The sequence below is a fragment of the Podarcis vaucheri genome (genome assembly GCF_965113315.1).
Source record: "Podarcis vaucheri genome assembly, chromosome: 6".
NCBI lineage: Eukaryota > Metazoa > Chordata > Lepidosauria > Squamata > Lacertidae > Podarcis > Podarcis vaucheri.
The window spans coordinates 68285021-68304952 of record NC_138764.1 but is presented as its reverse complement, the minus strand read 5'-3'; the positions used below and the strand labels follow the sequence as shown (position 1 = coordinate 68304952).

Below are 19932 nucleotides of genomic sequence, written 5' to 3'. Positions count from 1 at the left end.
GACTCCACCACACTCCTTGGCAGCAAATTCCACTGTCAAACAGCTCTTACTGTCAGGAGGTTCTTCCTAATGTTTAGGTGGAATCTTCTTTCTTGTAGTTTGGATCCATTGCTCCGTGTCCGCTTCTCTGGAGCCGCATAAAACAACCTTTCTCCCTCCTCTATGTGACATCCTTTTATATATTTGAACATGGCTATCATATCACCCCTTAACCTCCTCTTCTCCAGGCTAAACATGCCCAGCTCCCTTAGCCGTTCCTCATAAGGCATCGTTTCCAGGCCTTTGACCATTTTGGTTGCCCTCCTAGCTGTTAGGGAGGTCGGCGGTTCGAATCCCTGCGACAGGGTGAGCTCTAGTTGCTCTGCCCCAGCTTCTGCCAACCTAGCAGCTCAAAAGCACGCCAGTGCAAGTAGATAAATAGGTACTGCTGCAGCAGGAAGGTAAACGGCATTTCCGTGCACTCTGGCACTTGTCACAGTGTACCGTTGCACCAGAAGCGGTTTAGTTATGCTGGCCGGAAAGCTGTCTGTGGACAAACGCCAGCTCCCTTGGCCTGAAAAGTGAGATGAGTGCCGCACCCATAGTCACCTTTGTTTGAACTTAACCGTCCTTTACTTACCGTCCTTTACTTACTATTAAGTGTCATCCCCAGAGGCATTTAGGAGGGTGGGGGACTGATGCTCACCAGCCAGTGGTGTCACGTGGTGTGTTGCTGCCACTGATAAGATCTGCCTGAACTCTCTCTCTCATATACACACATCACCAAAATGAATTGTAGCATTATTCCCAAGGGCATTTGGGAGAGGTGAAAGGTGGCTACTATTTCATAATTTCTGGAAGACTACCACTGTAATGGTGGTGGGGGGAAAAGAAGCTTAAGTTTTGCTTAAACCCCACCCCCACCCAACTCCCTCAAAATTTAAGCAGGCTTCCAAGCTGGCTGCTGCCAAAACAAAGGCTAAATTTTGCTTTGAAATGAAGCTGGGAGTTTCCAGAATTTGGGGAGCTCAGATTCTCAGAATAAACAAGTCATTAAGATAAATGCAAAAGTTGGCACTTGCACATTTCCCCTTGCCTTCTATGCTCATCGATCCTTCAGATTTGGCCCCAGTAGGGAACAGGCACCTTAACCCCTGCATCAAAAGCTTTGTCATCCTGAGAAAGAAGAAGAAGATGATGCAGCTATTGATAAAGAAAATGCCTAACCCACTGCAGTGCAATGAAAAGATTAAGTGTGGGGACTTGGCTGAGATCAATTGTAATGGCTTTGACCCTGCCATGTGTAAAGCATCTAGGGCAAATGCAGAGTGACAGGTTAGGGGTCACTGATTTGGAGCATCAAGGAATCAGAAGAGATAATAAGCAGACCCTCTCCCTTCCAGGTGAGTGCCTTGCAGGATCAGCCACAAAGCCAAATTTACCAAGGCAGAAAGACCCATGGCTGAGCTTAATGGGGCATGCCAGCTACTTGCGTCATCTGTTTTCAAATAAGGGCTCTGTGCTTCAGAATTGGGGGGGGGATAGGAAGGAGATTTTTTTTTATTTATTTAAATCACTGGAACTAGTTTATCTAGAACTTTAAGTCATTCTCAGATACAGTGATTTGGCCTTACTGGGTTGAATTCTTATATGTTAGATGGGAGATGAATGAAACTGCAATCACTATGAAGTTGTATTCCTTTGAAATGTTTCGGGGCAAAAGGACAAGGCCTTATCTGTGCTGGAATAAGTGATCACGTAGCTACACTAATGCAAACTGATGAGGTGCAGGCCAAGGGTACATAAGAACTCCATGTATGACCTCGAACATTTAGACCTATTATTCAGCATAGGGTTGCCTACATTTTTTCAGAGACTTAAATTGCCTTAGCAACCATCAGAAGACTGCACAGTATTTATCTTTCCGAGAAGCAGACTGCAATCAGATCCTTAAGGAATTAGAATTACCTGTGCAAGCTCATCAGGCATTTGAGGAGGGGATAGGCTGGCAGAATTGCAACAGAGGGCAGTCCACCCCTAGTATTTTGGTGCAGGTGAATGCTTTTTAATCTATCTCTGCTTGCATGGTGGCACTTTTTTGATATTTTATGCTAATTTCCCACCCATCCCCCACCAAGGGTGCATAGGGTATGTCTATGGCATCAAGTGCTTTTCCAACTCCATAGGATGACACTTTGAAGTCCCTTCCCAGCGTCTGCTCTGTGCAGCTTGTTTGCTTAAACAGCTGCCACTTATTGCCCTTGGGGTAGCAGCACATTATGGGCTAACTGATTTCGGTCCTTTAAATCTATAAAGAATAGGAAGTGCTATGTCAATATAAGTCAGTCTTGTATTATTAACAATAAACGGTGTAGTATGTACTGTGGTATATAGACTCATAAAAATAAAGTAGCTACACTCCATAAGGAAGAGGAATAACCGACTAGATATAACTATAAGGTGTCTACTTACATACTCATCTCACTAAGAAATATATTGATGGTTTTCTGCTGTCTGGTTAAAAATCATCTTCCGTGAGTAAGACTCTACTGGTGATATCATCATGTGAAAGACTCCCTGCGGGGGATATTTTGACAGAAAGTGTGATAAAGTATAATACTATGGATATCTCCCCCATTTGCTATTTATGAGGGATTCTGTTACCTAGCGGGATTAATCCTCTATCGTTTTACAGTACAATATAGATTTTCCCCACTGTTTCTCTGCATATATAATAAGCTAACATTCTTAAGCATTGCACACTATGTGACATGTTTTGTGGCAGGGGATTTTTTTGGGGGGGGGTTGCAAACTAGCAGGGTATTTCCCTTCTCTGTCCTGTCCCAAATCATCACTAACGTGGAAACACAAATTTCAGCGTTTTTAAAAAAGGAGAATTGTTTCTATGTGGGTTCTTTTGGTTTTTTAAATCAGCATGGAAGCACAACTGTCGAGATAAAGAAAATGTGCAGCGGTTCCCTTTTCCTGTGTCAGAAATATGAATCTTGTCCTTCATACACTGCTTTCCCTGATCCGGTGATCATCCACAGACAAAAGATAGAACCATGAGAACAGCTGTGGGTTTTTTTTAAAGGAAACCCCCCCCCCTATAAACTTCACTAAAATCACCACCAACTAAATGCCTTACAGAAATGGAAGGTTTTTTACACTAGAGTTTCTGTCATATGTTGGGCATTTATTTGATTACCATGCTTTATTCTCTGTTGGCTGCACAATGGACCTTCCTCTCCCTGAGCACCATCTAAATCTGTTCTGGGTTTCTCCTTGCTCCAGGGTTTCCTCTGGAGCAGATCTGGGGAGGGTGCAGGTGGCTCATGGAGAGAGTAGAGGCCATGGAGGTGGGCAGTATCCAATGAAGTGCTTCCATCATTGCTATTTATGGTATTCGCATGCCACCAATTTACAAAATGTTCTCTGGGTAGTTCACCAGAGGAAGGGAAGCATGAATAAGAAAAGAAAAAGTAGCAGGATAAAAAGAATGTGTAGCAAAAGAATAACAGCAAAGTGGATACAGTGGTACCTCGGGTTACATATGCTTCAGGTTGCAGACTCCGCTAACCCAGAAATAGTACCTCGGGTTAAGAACTTTGCTTCAAGATGAGAATAGAAACCACACCGCGGTGGCAGTGGGAAGCCCCATTAGCTAAAGTGGTACCTCAGGTTAAAAACAGTTTCAGGTTAAGAACGGACCTCCAGAACAAATTAAGTTCTTAACCCGAGGTACCACTGTACTAAAAAGCACTAAAAAGCAAGGAGGCTGAGGTAAGAAAATGGGAGACCAAAGAGAAGAAGACTGCAGTAGTCAGAGTGAGAAATCACCAGGGCATGAACCATATATTTGCAAAGAAGATAGAGAAGGATTGTACTATATATTTGTACTGTTGTAAACAGAGGTGGAACATTATCTTCTTTCTTCCCAGCTCCTTTCAGATGTTTGCCTTTTAGAAGGTGGTTTTCACAAAATCTGCAAAATAGCATTGGGATATGAAATATTTGGAGTACAAAATGAGTGGCTTTCCTTTTCCCATTTTACTGTATACAAGACAGGTAGCACCTTGTCCTTGTTAATGCCTTTGCTGGTCACTAATGTTCTTTTAGTATGAACTCAGAAAATATGGTTTGAATTAACACTAGTCTCTTTTTTTCAAACCTACAATGAATAAATCTGGGCAAGCTGTAGCAGTACAACAGCCTTCCTTATGAGAATGTTGGCAAATTCTGTTTTCACCTGGGCCAGAAACACTCTTGAAACAGCTTTTCTTGGAGCTGCTTATGGCTTCTAACCCAACAGAGGCCAGGCCACACAGAAGGATGCTGTAACCAGTACAAGTCATATGTACAGGTGGACAATTATTTTTCCCCATTCCATTTTGTAATTCCTCCACTGGTTGGCTCTGCCCCACATTTCACTTGGCCTGTGTTTCCATTTTACATGGAAAAATCCTGTAATTTCAGAGGTGACACATACATAGCTTCCACTTGCACAGATTTCCATTTATTGTGTTTGTTTGTGAATCATTTTCTATGTGATTGTGTGCATAATAACACCCAGCTACATATATATATGACGAGTGAGACCTCGTCGAAACGTCGCACAGACACCCCGACTCTTACACGGGAAGACACCCGAAGACACCAAAACCTGCATATATATATATACACACACACACACACACACACACACACACACACACACAATCTCATCCTTTTCGTGCAATCTTGACTTGCTAGTGTGAATCCTAACATGAATATAGATCCCCCCACCTCATTCTCTTAAAGGCACAGAGACGGTTTGTCCAGTTTGACAGTACTGTACTGCTTCTAAGTTTTGCATCTAGAAACCTTCTCTACTAAGAGGAGAAAGAGGCACTGTCCATTTCTTTCTTTCTAACCCAGTACCATTGAGGCAGAAAGCCTACTAACAGTAGGTAAAAGCCACTATAACTGTAGCTGTGGCTTAATGGTATATAGTGATGTTTGTTTCTGAGCAAAAACTCTACACAGAGCAATCCAGAACTCTGCAGCTGTTCACTTTCCATCCTCAGATTTGTCTAAGGCTCTAAGGTGCTGTGGTCAGAGGTTCCATCTTTATCTCTGCTCTCAACTCTTTCAAAGTTCCCAAGGACCACCATGCCCCCCCAAGAGGCTGTTCTTACCCACCACAAGGATCACATTATACGAGGCACGGGCATTTATTTGAGCATTCCTGCTCCTGGTGCCAGGACTAGCTAAAACCAGATTGTCTAGCATCTAGTATTTTTGAGATATTTTTACACTTAAAAGGTGTGCACAGATGTCTCAGTTCCTCTATCAGAAGAAAAAGATATTTTACTCAAGAAGATTTCAACTTCCAAATTAACGTAAGACCGTTATTAGATCAATCAAAATGGCACAACATAGAGTGCATGCTTTTGAGTTCTCAAGTAGATTCAATTCTCACTCACCAGGGATTCCTCTTAACGCCTAATTCAGCCGACTATGATGGGGGTCCTCAAAGTCTACTTTCTGCAAGTTGACAGACCTGTCGCTCTAATGTGTGAAAATAATTAAGCATTAGGAAAGAAAATTCAATCACAAGGGGAGACAATTTCATTTCTAGCCTCATCTTTCTGGATTGGTTTCCTGGCGCTCTACTGGAAGCCTCAAACACATTTTCTTTATACCTTATGCCATTTATCACTTTAGATTTTCGGCAAATACCGGCAATCTCAAATCAGCACATTTTTAATTTGCTGGCATGTTTCAGGCACATAATCATACTACATAATGAAGCAGCCTAGGCTAACACCTAAGATTTAACCAGGAATTCTTAAGATTCAAAGAACTAAGGACTGGGGTGTAGTTCAGTGATGGAGGACATGTATAAGGTTAGCTGAAAGAATATATTCTCCTACATGTGCCTACCTGAGCCTTGATATCTCTTCCCTGCTCTGGATTCCCCTGACAAATGAAGTGAGGCTTCTTTAGTAGTGGCACTCCAGCTATGGAATCAGCTATGGAAAAGACTGTGTGGTCTTTTCAGCACTAGGTGAACACCTTTCTATTCGCCAGTAGTGGGATATGTGGGATGGAGCCAGAAAGCCACTCTCCCAACATACATATAACTGCTGCTTACCTGGACAGGACTGGGGTGGGATGATAGCAAAGTCACACCACCATACAGCTGAGCTGGCACAAGCATCTGGTTAACCACAGTGTTTTTGATGATGGAACTACATGCCCCAGCTTCACTGCTGCCCCAGCAATCCAGGTAAGCAGCAGTCACACTGGTATGACTACAATACCCACTGCAGCTATTCATGCAAGGCTTTTAAACAACAAGCTTCACATTCTGGACCTCTCAATTTTAAATTGTTATAAATTGTGCCTTAATGTTTAAGTAATTTTTAAATAGTTTTATCGATTTATACTGTATTTTAATGTTGCATTTATTATTTATTGCTTTGTAAGCTGCCATGAGAACCTCTGTTATAGGGTGAATATATAAATGTAGATGATGAAGATAATGTCATTCCTAGTTTAAAATTGATATTGAGAGGTTTGGAGGGTGGCAACATGAGAACAGGCTTTCTCTGCAGTGGCTCCCCATCTATGGAATGCTCTCCCCAAGGTAGTTTGCCTGGCGCCTTCATTATACACCTTTAGGCACCAGGCAAACATGTTCCTTTTTAAACCAGGCCTTTGGCTGATCTTATTGACATCCAATGCCCTTTTAGAATGTGGCTCTTTTGGGGGGTTTTTGTTACGCTATTGTTTTTGTTTGATTTTATATGTTGTGGTCTTGTTTGTGAACTGCCCTGAGACCCCTGGGTATATGGCAGTGTATAAATTGAATAATAATAATAAATTACATTGAGAGCTGGAGAGTCGCAGTTAGCCAGATTTGACTCTGTTGGGCCAAGTGGGCCGAATACTCTGAGATATAAGATACAGTAACTTCCTTTACATTTCTGGAGCTGCAGTACAGTTTTGAACTACAGCTTCCATCACCCTGATCATTGGCCATGCTGGCTGGGGCTGATGAGATTTTGGAGTTCCAAACGTCTAGACTGTGTCAGGCCAGAGAAGGAGGTTCACATTGTGCCAAAGCCAGATAGCTTTGGGCATGTCATTATCTTTTCAGCCTCAGTTCCTCATCTGTAAAAATGGAACAGTGATCTATAGCAGTGATTTCACAACAAAGGGGGCTATTTTGGTTGAAAAAACTAATAAACGAGGGTCAAGTAGTGTGTGGTTCAATTCAGCATGGTTAACATAACTGCAGGTGTACCACTCCAGGTGAACTGCTGCCCATGTGGGCTAGACCAACTACATGGGTGAAGTAGATGGTTTTTAAAGAGGATTACACAAATTCATGGGGGATAAAGCTATTAATGGCTATGTTCTATTTCTACTGATGGAGGCAGTATGCTTCTGTATTCCAGTTGCTGGAAACCACAAGAGAGTGCTGTTGTACTCAGGTCCTGCTTGCAGATTTCCCATAGAATCTGGCTGGCCACTGTGAGAACAGGATGCTGGACTAGACTGGCCTGATCCAGCAGCCTTCTGCTTATGTTCTTAAGTCTTTCCTATTCAGCTAACTTTGCTTGCATACATGGCCTGGTTTGCCACACATAAATAGCTAATCATATGGAGAGGTAGGCCTGCAGATAGAGTCCTTGGCACCAACTATGTATCTGGGGTAATGTTTGAATTGAACCTAATCAAAATGAATGTAGAGACCCTTGTGTAGAGTGTGTCACAGCACATGTCTCCATTTGAACTACTGCAGCATGAAGCACACAAAAGCCCTCACTTGTCCCCAGTTCCTTCAGTTAGTGTCCCTTTGTTCTCTTCATACTTCCCTTGCATAGTACATTTCCAGCAGGACCACTGACATTGGGTGGACTCTGGGCTGGAAGGCTACTAGAATTAGCTTTCACATTGTGTTTGTTCTGGAAAGATAAGAGGGAAAAGAGTGAGCGTGGAGGGAGGGAGGGAGGGAGGGGAGCAGTGCGGAAGTTATGCATGAATCCATACTGTGAAATTAATACCAAGAGATATGCTCTAGGCTAGCAATATTTCTACGGGATTTATTTTGGAAATGGAATATTTTTACCTCAGGCGATAGACCTGTCTCCCTCACCCCACTGGCTTCCAATCCCGGTGCTGAGGAAGCCAATGGATACATTTTCTGTCGGCTCTGTGGAACAACTCTAGCTTGCAATGTGATACTGAGGAGGAATTTTAATTTCATGCTGTGTACGGCAGGCGCATGCACCAGTAGCAGTTGTATAATTTCAGATATGAATAGATGTACAGTATTCATAAGATGAACGAATGTGTTGCCTGCCATGCAGCTTTCATTTCTTCCGGCCTCTTTGCCATGTGCACATCACCCTTGTTGTCCACTCGTCATTGCTCTTGCTAAAATCGAAAGTATGTCTTTGCCAGATGGACACGTACAGCAGCGAGAGGAGTGTGTCTCTTGGTTACACTACGAGCAAGTTCACGGCCCTTTTGTTGCTTTAATTTCTCTGAGAAGATCCAAACATGATGCTGTTTTGCTTGGAAGGTGATATTTTTAACCTCCTGCCTCTCTTGCTTAGCTTTACAAGCTTTAAACGAGAGCAGCGGTAAGACAGCAGAACCCATTAGTGCTGCTAGGATTACAGGGAGGTTGTTAAATAATTAGCTACTTTATTTTCTTAAGTGAATCACCCACTGGTGGAAATGGTTGGGCTGATGGCCCTGGAGATGTAGGATACTTATTTCCCTGCTTGACAAATCCAATGGTAAAAGCAATTCTGTTGGTGTTGTATAGTCTATGTGCAAAAGTTTAGGACAAGGGAGTTTCATTTTCTGCATCACTATAAAAGTGTTGCACACAAGAAGAGCCCTGGGTTGATGGCTGTTCTGGCTGAAATCTCAGCTGTAAAACAAATATGCCAAAGCCAAGAAAAGCTTTAAATGTCTTCTAACACCATCTCTGAGATGGACAACTTTGCCTGTTCTCATACTAAACTGTTTGTAAACACAGCCATGCATTTCACCATGTCCATCAAAATCAACAGACTTTGTTGCTTCACAGATGAATAAATCTTCAGCTGTATGGAAGTAGATCTTGCTAATTTGTCTATGTGGTTGGGAAAAGATGAATACCCAAAATCATATGTTGCAGTTGCCAGAGAAGTGAATACAGAGGCAGAAAGCCTAAGGTTTGAGGGATTTATCAATAGAACTAGCAGAATTGGCTGGGATAGGTGGGTTTGTAAATGAGACTAGAAGCATTTGCAACAATACAAATGATCCTTGCTCCTTTTCTCATCTTATCTACTTGACAGCCACTGGCAATGCACTAAGTTGAAACCCAGCAGTGATAGAGCTAGCTATTTGCATTTCCTGCCAACTTGCTTGAAGGATGGTGGAACCCGGCAGAGTCACCAGATGGACCTTGCTTTGTAGAAATTAACAATCCTGATGGATTTGTCAGGTCACCACATCGTCTCTTGACTCTTAATTCCCATCCTGTAATTCATTTTCAAACCACCAGGTGGAGAATGACTATTGTCATTGTCTAAAAGCACTATTGGTCTTGGTTTGAGGGCTAAGTATCCACCCAAGAAAGAGATGCACAGCTGAAAGAGTAAGGCGGTTCATAGATAGGGTGTTCTGCAATCATCAGTTGCAGGATGTGATTGATTTATTTAGGACAAGCATCACTCATGCTTGATTTACAGTGGTGCCCCACAAGATGAATGCCTCGCAAGACAAAAAACTCGCTAGACGAAAGGGTTTTGCGGTTTTTGAGCTGCTTCGCAAGACAAATTTCCCTATGGGCTTGCTTCGCAAGACGAAAACGTCTTGCGTTTTTTGCAAGTTTGTTTGCTTTTTCTTAACACCGTTAATACAGTTGCGACTTGACTTCGAGGAGCAACTCATAGAACGCGGTGTGGTAGCCCTTTTTGAGGTTTTTGGTGATTTTTGAAGCTTTTCCAAAACTTTTCTGACACCGTGCTTCGCAAGACGAAAAATTTGCTAGACGAAAAAACTCGCGGAACGAATTAATTTCGTCTTGCGAGGCACCACTCTAGAGGCTTTCTAATCAGAAATCGGAATGTTGGAGGAATTCAAGTTCTACACATTCTTCTGCAAACTGCACCCACTAGATGAATGTGTGGATCAGAACTGAGTTGTCCTTTCCATTTCTCTAAGTTTTGAGATACAGTTTGCAACTCAATAAACATTCTGAAATGCTTTGAAATGTATATTTTAGGATGAAATATGTTAGAAATGCATACATGGATTGAGTGGAGAAATACACATCCAAATATTAATTTAAATACAAAATTCAAAATTGCAGATAGGTGCAGAAATGGGAGGGAACAAACCTATGAATGAACACACGTGAAACTGGCATGGATTGAAAATGGACGGATCCAGCCATCCCTAGTCAGAACCAAAAATGCTATTTTTAGTGTAAGAAATGCACATTTCCAAGCTAAGCATGAATTTGGCAATGCCTTATCTCCTAATGCTATGTTAATCTTTGTCTTTTCTTGAATTAGTCATCCTGCAATGTTCCGACAGGAGATACAGCAGATTAAGATGACCACTCTATCCTTTGAAGGGTCTATCAAAGGACAGCTTGTAGTAACCATGCTTTCTCCCAGTAGAAAATGGGGGATTAGCCTTACCCCTTCACCCTTCTTACTTCTATGTCATATTCAGACCAGTTATACAACTGGCACAAAGCTGAACTCTCCCCCCACCCAGTCCTTAGAATGTGCATGCCCTTCCTCTACGCTCAAGCCCCGCCTCATAATGATGCCAGTTTTTCTGCTTTTAAATAAGGCAATGTGTCTTCCTCAAACTTAGCCTGCAGCACAAGCATTGTAGTTAACATTCTCAAAGCTTTCCTTGACAACCGTGTGGGTCCTAAGCTTTCCTTATTCTACAAAAATGAAAGTTTAAATCCTCACAAATGTTATCACAAGGCAAAAATGGCTTCATGTGCAGCTGATGAGCTGTGCATTCTTGTAAACCTACATGCTTAATTTCTGGGTGATGAATGCATTTTAGCCTAACTGTTATCCGTGCACGCACACAAGCTATTTAGACTTAATGGCTATGGATTGATACAGCTGGGGAACTCATTAAAGAGTTCAGCAGCAAAGCAGACTCATAATTAATAAAATACAGACTTTCATTTGAAATCATTGCCCAGAGTAGCTTGCTAATAGCGGCAGAGCCGTCTGCTTGGTTCAGTCAAGTGCTCAGTTTGTCACCATTCCTTTGGAAACCCACACGGCCTTGAGTTGGTATTCTCCCCCTAGATGTTAATCTGAGGTGCACATCAAGTTCAACAAAATTCCCATCAGCGCTGCTTCATTGATTGAGGTGTTTTCTCTGGGGCTTTGTAGTGGTTGTGGTAATTTAAAAGAAAAGTAGCAACCCCTTGCTCCTCAGACACCTGGGATGAACTCAAAAGAACCTAAGCAGCCAGCAGTTTTGCCTTTCTGGAAGAAAAAAAGAAATTGGGCATAGACTGCAAGTTTACACTTGACCTTCTAGTTGTTCGTATTTGTGGGCCAAGAAAACCAGGTTCAACTTCCCCTCTGCATGAAGCTTCTTCATACATTTATGAAGAGTTTCGTATTGTGTGGCTCTGAAATGCATGAGACCATCTGCTTCCCCACAGTGAGTGAACTCAAAAGATTCTGGCAGGTGTACTCTCTGCCGCCACTGCTACTAATACTACAAGTAGCCATGCAAGCAGTGTCCTTGGCAATAGAGATGCCCAGTGTGATGCCCTCCAGAGGTTGCTGGGCTATAGCCCAGATCACCTCTCACCATTGGTCATGCTGGCTGGGGCTGATGGAAGTTGTAGTCCAACAACATCTGAAAGATACTACACTGGCTACCTCTCCGTATTTCAAATCTAGTGTGTCTTGCTTTAGTTTTCAGCACTAGTGCTTTATGGCAGGAGCTTCAGGTAAGCACTATTGAGTTTGAGGATTCAAATAATATATATACTGCTTTCAGACAATAGTTGGTTAAAGCAGTGCCATTAGGTAACAGTAGACTGACTCTCTTTTAATGGTCCTGTGAATTACCTTGCTTGCTTCAAAATATCATAGCTTCATGCTTGTTCTGCTGAGTCCCTGGACTTCTTCCCCAAAGTCCTGCCCTGATGGCACTATTGGTTAGTTTCTACATTGTCATCTAAAGTACACACTGAATGAGCTAGGCTGAAAAATAAACTAAGTGCTTGATTATTCCAACTGTACCTGTTGACGATTTTGAATCTTTCAATAATTTTTGTCACAATAAGTGGTTCCTAGCAAAACACTGCAGTGGCTCATATTGTTTCTGCTGTTCCACAAACACAATAAAAATGGATTTTCTTTTCTAATTTGAAGTATAATGCACAGCTGCTTTTTAGTAGAATCAACATGATAAACACTCATAATGGCTTGTGCACACTATGGCATAGCAAAAGATTTGCTACCCCATGCTTTGTCTGCATTCAAAACCACAAGACACTGAACCCCGCAATGTAATTTGTCTACAAGTCCTTTGTAGGCCTCAGTTCTTTCCCTTAGAGACTTCTGCAGTACACCAGAGGAGCTGGAATCCTGCAGTTTTGCTCACCAACCGCATTCTCAGAAGCTGAATGCAAACCACAACATGCCTAATGAAATGTGACATTGCAGCAAAGCATTGTTGTTATGAATCTGTGTGGGCTTTTAAAAATAAAACATGGAGAAGCTAAAGGATGAGTCTTATGGGAAACAGCAATAACCAATCTGGATGTCCTGACAACAAGTATTAACAGGGCCTTCAAATTGGAAAAGAGGTTGTCTGGGGTGGCACAGATTCCTTCAGTTAATATTCCAGGCCAACCCTGATCAAAATTGCAAATATGCTGAAGAGGGATGGCTTATGCGATGGAATTTTATTTTTTAAAAAACAAGCATAAAACTTCAGTAACTTGTATGGGGGAAATCAGATTAACATGTTGGTGGGCACCTAAACATAGTACCACTCTTACTTCCATGCATTCACCAAACACACGGATGTCTAATGCTGTGTATAACCATTGACCATGCTGGATGGGGTCAACAGGAGTGGGGAGTCCAAATCTGGATCATCACATGTTCCCCACCACTGATTTAGAGGTTGGGGAAGGCATTGGTGAGTGATGAATTAGTGGGGACAAAGTATTACTGGAAGTGCTAGTCAAGTGAGGTTAGGGTAGTGTGGGAATTTGCTGATGGCAAAGGTCTATGTCAGGGTGAGCCAACATGCAGCCCAAGGGCCAATACCTTTTTTGGCAGCCCTCAGCAACATTTGACACACACCCCAGCTCTCACACTGCCTTCCCAAAGCTTGAGGGCTCTGACAGGGTACTAGAGACCTCCTGCCTCCTTCTCAAAGCTTAATTAGCACTTTCCCGGCTTTGGGGAGGTGGTGGGAGGGCTCTTGGACTCTGCCAGAGTCTTGTACCTCCTTTCCAAAGCCCAGCCTTGCTCCCCCCCATCCCCATACAACAATTTTTGGCCTTGCTTCCCACATCCACGCATGACAAGTCAGTCTAGACAAAGGCACTTAAAGATGGAAGGAGATGCACATTGCAGAGTAGTTTAAGGGAGTGCTATTCCATGTATAAAGAAGCAACATGGCAGGAAATACAGAGATATAAGTGGGGAAAGAAAGCAATGGATTCAGTAGCAAATGAGCTTGTGTGCAGTGCAGAGTAAAAGGGAGCATAATATAGGGCTAAAATTAATTTCCTAGTATCCAGCCACAGTCCTAGTGTGGGCAACAATTATGTTCTGCTTTCTTCAACATCTCTCCCCTTTGGGAAGTTTCTATAAATGCATGTCATTTGTGAATAAAACTTCTCCCATCTATTTTAGCTTCTGAGCTCCTTATGGATGGCAGCAAAAAACTGGAGAAGGTGCAGTTCCATGATCCTCCAGTTCAAATTTCCTTGGAGCTACCATATCTCACTATTGATCATTTTTTAAATCAATCCATATAATAGTGATTTGCTTCGTTAATTTGATTTATTGCTATTAGATAGCACATAGAGAAAAAAGGTTAATAGCTAGTTAGCAAATAACTGATAAATGGCAGTGAACAGCTATGTCTTAAAATGAGCTTGCCACACATGCACAACCCTCTTTAGGTTGTGCATATAGCAATGCCTGGTCTCTTGCCTGCAATTCTTCTTTAGTGAAGAAGTCACACCTCTTCTCAAATCAACAGTTTACTAATCAACTCCAGCAGAGAAAGAAATCCAGTAGCCATTTTCACCAATGCTAGCAATCTTCTCCAGCTCCTCACCTGGCAAACTTTAGAGGACTTGTGATTGGCAGGAAACAGCAGGCAGTCAAAACCAACATGGGTACCAAACCCTTAAAAATGGGCTGTGACCAGATAGCTTTGTCCCTCACTGACCATCAGAAAACCTGCAACTGACTGTAGCTCACTGGTGGGGCATCTGCCTTGCAAGCTGAAGGTCCCAGGTTCAAGCCCTGGCAGGTTCAAGACACTGAGCTAGATGGACCAATGGTCTGACTCGGTGTAAGGCAGCTTCATATATTCCTATCTAACCTGTTTTGCTCATTAGGAGGCCAGAAGCTTGTTGGCAATAGTGAATGTTAGGATAGTTAGACTTGAACTAAAAAGGTTCTTGTAATTTATTTTTTTGACACAGCGTTTTGCTTTGTTCCAGTTGTCCTCTTCTTCCTTTATTATTATTAATAAAAATAAACCTCACATAATTTGGCTGTTGGATCTTGGTTGTGTTATTGTAATCTCCCATGTGCCAAGTTGCCGGGCACATACTACTTGCGTTGAGGCTGAGCAGGCTGCAGGTGGGATAGGCAGCTGGATGCCGGTTCCACGTTCCTGTTAAGTGCAGTGATGCATTTATGGGAGGGGGAAAGGGAGACAATTCTCCAGGGTGGTGAATCTGAGGAGAGGCAGCATTTGCCAGCAGAGGGCCTGGACTCTTACTTTTTTAAAAAAGTCCTCATGTGCTCTAGGAGAAATGTCATAAGCCTATATGTGAGCCCCTCTCCCTCACAATTTCTGTGAAATGTGCTAATGTAGCTTGGCTGCTCCAAATCACCCTAATGAATGAAGTCAGAGCTGTCGGCTAAGGGTGCAGGAGCCCTTTCTAGGGACCCCACACGTGTCTCCACTAGACAAAGCCAGCAGCGGAGGTGGCAAAAGTTCCTTCCTTGGGGGCCCCAGGACTTATTTCTCCCCACTACTCCCTGGCAAGTCTGACAGGATCTTTCCCTCCTCCCCTTTCTGGCAACAGGGGTGATGGTAGAAGAAGCAGGTAAAAATGGAGCAGGATGGGATGGACTGTCTTGACTTGAGCAACATTGGGCAACAACAGGTCCTGTTGTTCATGGGGCAATTCTCTTCTTCCTCCTCCCTGCCTCTACCCACTGAAAGGGGATTCTGGTTTATGATTCAGAATCTGTAGGAATCCGTGTCCCTCTTATACTCCTGCCCCACTGCTCCTGAAACTTCCCTATCACTTACTGCCCAATCCTATGCAAGTTTACTCAGCAGTAAGTCCCACTGTATCCAATTAGACATATTCTCAGGTAATGCGTACAGGATTGCAGTCTCAATGTTTGGGAGAGGAGGGGAGCTTCACCAGTTAAGTTTCAGTAACCCTAACACACTTTGCTTCCCTGGGTAAGGGAGGGCAAAGTGGTGTCCCAAAGAGCGTTGGGGTGGTGCTGGAGGTGCCTTTCTAGGAATGTGTGCCCCTGAGCTGCAGTAGCACTGTCTTCCTCATGTCTGAATGTGAGTTAATAGTGTTAAATAGTTTCTCCTTGGAGCAAGTGGGTGGGGGTACAGGCACTATAAATACATCTCTGGATAAGTGCAAGAAGTGTAGGGTCTGCTGGTTCCCTGGAAGTGTCTCTCTCCTATAGTGGGAGGTTGCTCAGGGAGGGGCATGTGGTGGCAACTTAAGAGATCACTTTGAGAGACCTTGACTGGCGGTTGTGAACAGAAGGGAGGCAGAGAGTAAAACCAGGATCTTTGCCACCACCCCTTCCCTTCTGTTACACTGCATAATATATAATTTAAGCAAGTCTAGTTGTGTTGCATATAGCATTTCTATGATACAAATGTTTCTGGCTTAAACTGACTTGTCTCCAAAATGTGGCTGATATGGTTCCTCACTCACATTCTAGAGATAATTAGTTCAATAAAAATCATAGCCTTATCTATTCTCCTCACATGGTATCAACCCTATGAAAAAAAATGTAATTGACAGCTTTAAGTTAATGTAAATTAACTTAACGTAAATTAATGTAAATTAATGCATTAACTTAATGTAAATTGAGTTATTAGTATAAATCAGTTTCAAAGAGGCTTGTGGGTGTATTTTGCCATTTAAGGGGAATCATAGCTGGGGACAAGGCATAACTCGCTCAGTTGTAAAGCACGTTCTTTGCTTTCAGAATGCCCCAGGTTATATCTTTGGCATTTAAACTCAAAAGGCAGTGCTGGAGTTTTGTAAAAGTTTGCAAAGGATAGTCGGGTGTTTCTATTTTCTTCTTTTAATTGAAAAGGGAAAATTACAAACTAAAGATCCCTCCTCCTTCTTCTCCCCCCTTTTCCCTACCTAAAAGGATAGCTCACATCTAAATAATAATAGTAAAATGCCCATAAGCACTGTGGAAAGAGGTCAAAAGTTGCTGAGGTCAATACAAAGGAAGATATTAACACAACCATATATTACGCAATGTGGCAAGTACAATTCATCTTGCAGGGTTTTTGTTCATGTGCTGGATAGAGAGGCATTTCTAATGCAAATACAAGAACTTGTGCTCCTTTCCCACTCCCTTCTTTTAAAATGCTTCCTTCAGATCCTAGCACAGAACTTCACTTGCTTCCTGATACAATGTCTATAATTAAGGGGGCTTATTGCCCTTGCTAACCTTTTAAAGAGAGAGAAACCCAGTAGACTCATCACCTTCCACCCCCGGGTATATCTCAACAGATCAAGTGAATGCTTGTCCCTGGAATCCAGAGACAGTTCTCAGCAACTGCTAGCTATTTAATGTTTAAATAGTCGCATGTCAAGATAGTTGTGTGGCAGCCGCTAACCTTATGGCTTTTGAAGTGTGATTTGAAAAGCAGCCACAATCTGTTGTTTTGTCGTCCCCAGGACTTGACTTTAGATACAGCTCCACTTGGCTCATAAATCAAGCACAAGTCAACTCCCGGTTGTGCGTTTGAGACATCTCCACCATCCTCTAGATGTTGTAAAAAAGGCTGTTGAAAAATTATTGAACTGATTTGATTGTGCTTGCTGCTTTATCACCTGCCAAGTGGCAGCACAATACGCGGGAGAGAGAGAGGTCATAGCCAGTTACCCAAGCTTTATCCACTCTACCTCAGCCTCCAGCCATCTGGCTAGTGGTCTGGCTTTCTCTGACTAATCTGAAGCCCCAGACCTTTATGATTCAGAGGCAACAAAGGGAATCTCCCACAACCGACGACTACCACCACCACCCCCGGCAAACTAGTAGAAAAGTTGTGGTCGTGGATGGAAGCTGCCTTCTACAAGCTTTACAACTGTGTGTCATTTTCTGCCAGACATGTGAGATAAGGAGTGGGGAGACAACTTTGCAAGGATGGCTCTGAGGCTGAGAGACCACAAACCAGCCAAGAGGCAGACTCATGTTACATTGGCATTCCATGGTGGTTTTGGGGGGCAGGAATGATTTCCCAGCAGCTGAATAAAAGGTGGAATAATGGCAAAGGAACAAAAAAACAGCAACCCTCAAAAACCTCACCCTTCTGAAACAACCCACCCTTGCAGCAACCACAGTGTGTAAATTTGATATCCCAGCTGGAGTTCATTAGCAATTCAATTCCTCCATAGTGTGTTTAGCTTAGCATGGCACTTGTGGCTAGAGAAGAAAGAGGTGAAATTTATCAAGTTTTCGTTTGGGCTGTGGAGAGAATGACTCGCTTGTAAGCTTCCTCTACTGTCTGCTCCTGAAATACCCCAGTCTGCTGGGAAGCAGCTTGCTCTGGACCATTTTGCATTTGTTCTCCCCTTGCGTTTTCCCTTTTTCTTTTGGCAAGTGCAGGCAAAGGCAAAGTCTGTCCTCTGTACATTCGTCAAATTACACTAAACTACGAAGGTTTACAATTCCAAGGAAATGTAAATGGTTGTGCATCAAAGGTGTCATGTATCCTCAAACAGAGGGGGATCTCTTGGTGGCTACCTATACAGTTACAAAATCCCACTACTCTACTTGGAAACACTTTCTTTGACTGAGTATCTTTCAGAAGTTATTTAAGAACCAGCTGCTTGGTCTGGCTTTTAGAAATTAGGAATAAGCCAGTTTGGGGGGTTAATGTATTTAAACCCTGTTTTATTGTATATTTAGGAGAGTTTATATGTTGTTGTGTTTTTTTTTGTTCTAGGGATAGGATCCTATCTTGTCATGTCATAAATTTCACTGAATACATTTCCAGCCTGAAAAAATCTGCAGTGATATTTAATGAAAATCATGCAATTTGTTTGGATAGAGCTTTTAATGCCTTCTGTCACTGTTTGGTATGAACCCAGCTGATTGAGGGCTCATCCACATTTCCACTTGTCCCATGCCTAAAATGCACAGGTCCAAGCAGTTTTCCACTTGCCCCTCTGCTTTCCCAGGGAAAACCTACTCTTTAGCTCTAAATCATAGCAAACATCAATCCATAGAAAACTCAAATTGCTGTTTGCTTCAATTGAGCACTAAAGAGCAGTTTTCTGGGTTGGGAAGCAGTGGGACAAGAGGAAGCATGGATAAGCCCACACTTCCACATGTCCTATGCCTAGAAAGCATGGGTTTTCCACTTGTCCTGAGCTTTCTATGTGAATGTGCAATAAAGGCAGGGCTTTTTTTCAGCCAGAACTCAGTTCCGGCACCTCTTAGGTGGGCGCCATTGCCATTCTAAGTGAATTAGGGAGGTGTTCTATGGTGAGTTCTAGCACCTCTTTTTCTAGAAAGAGGTTTAGTGTGTACACAACCTATGTTAACATTGTTCATGTTTCAGGGAGCCTCCAGACTGGCAAACGGATCATTCAGCTAGCTAGTTTGCAACAGTATTCTTCTTCTTAGTTTGTAATTCCAGATTAAAATGGGGGAAGAACATGGGCTGGCATTTTGATGCTGCTAACATGTAGATGCTGTGAAATACTTGCATGCATGAGGAGCCCTGATCTCACCATTTATATGCATCTGGCAACATTTACAGAAAAAAGCTATGCCCCCCCTTCCCTCCTGCCTCCATGGCTCTTTCTGCTCTCCCATCTAGGAACATAGGCAGATGGGGCCTGGATATATTGTGTCACTCATAAAAAGTTCAGACTGCTCTGGCATTATAGACCAGGGGAGTTATGTACTTAGGACTGGTTGCCCTTAACCAGCCATGTTTTCAGATATTTGACAGTTTATACCTTCATTCCGCCCCCTGCTCCACCATCATTCTAGCATATATGATGAGCCGTTTTTAATGAGGTTTGATCCACTCTGTTGTATTTTTATACTGAGTTTTGATATGCTGCTTTTTTGTTTCATGATTTTTATATTGACTTTTGATTCTGTATGCTGTCCTTGCAGAGGGTTTTGTGTATCTTCCCCCTTCTCTTTGTTGTCTTCTCCACTGTCTGTTTTCAATTGCAGACTCCTCTCTAAAGCATAATGTACACTGATAGAATATTAGTACTGGTAAACATTAGCCAGTTGCATTAAATATGGACCTTGCTCTGACACTATCAGCTGATGCTGACAACAGCAGGTAGGATAAACTAAACAGATGAACCCAGGCTCAGGCTACCCTTTTGTGTCCTGCAGGCTTGCACAGTTTAGTTTTTGCCTGAAGACTGCAGATCAGGGAAACTGACAC

The 19932-nt window shown here is 42.7% G+C and overlaps 1 protein-coding gene and 1 long non-coding RNA gene across 3 annotated transcripts in view; one reads left to right on the top strand and one right to left on the bottom strand.

Annotated features, from left to right (window-relative positions):
* PLXNA2 (plexin A2) overlaps positions 1-19932 on the top strand; it is a 400751-nt gene that overhangs the window by 110866 nt on the left and 269953 nt on the right. The gene's annotated exons all lie outside the window — the stretch shown is intronic.
* Positions 3833-17053, bottom strand: LOC309535382. The gene is made up of 3 exons (XR_014221238.1): positions 16962-17053; positions 5445-5529; positions 3833-3964 (listed from the first exon to the last, which is right to left on the bottom strand). It is a non-coding gene; the product is annotated as an uncharacterized lncRNA (long non-coding RNA).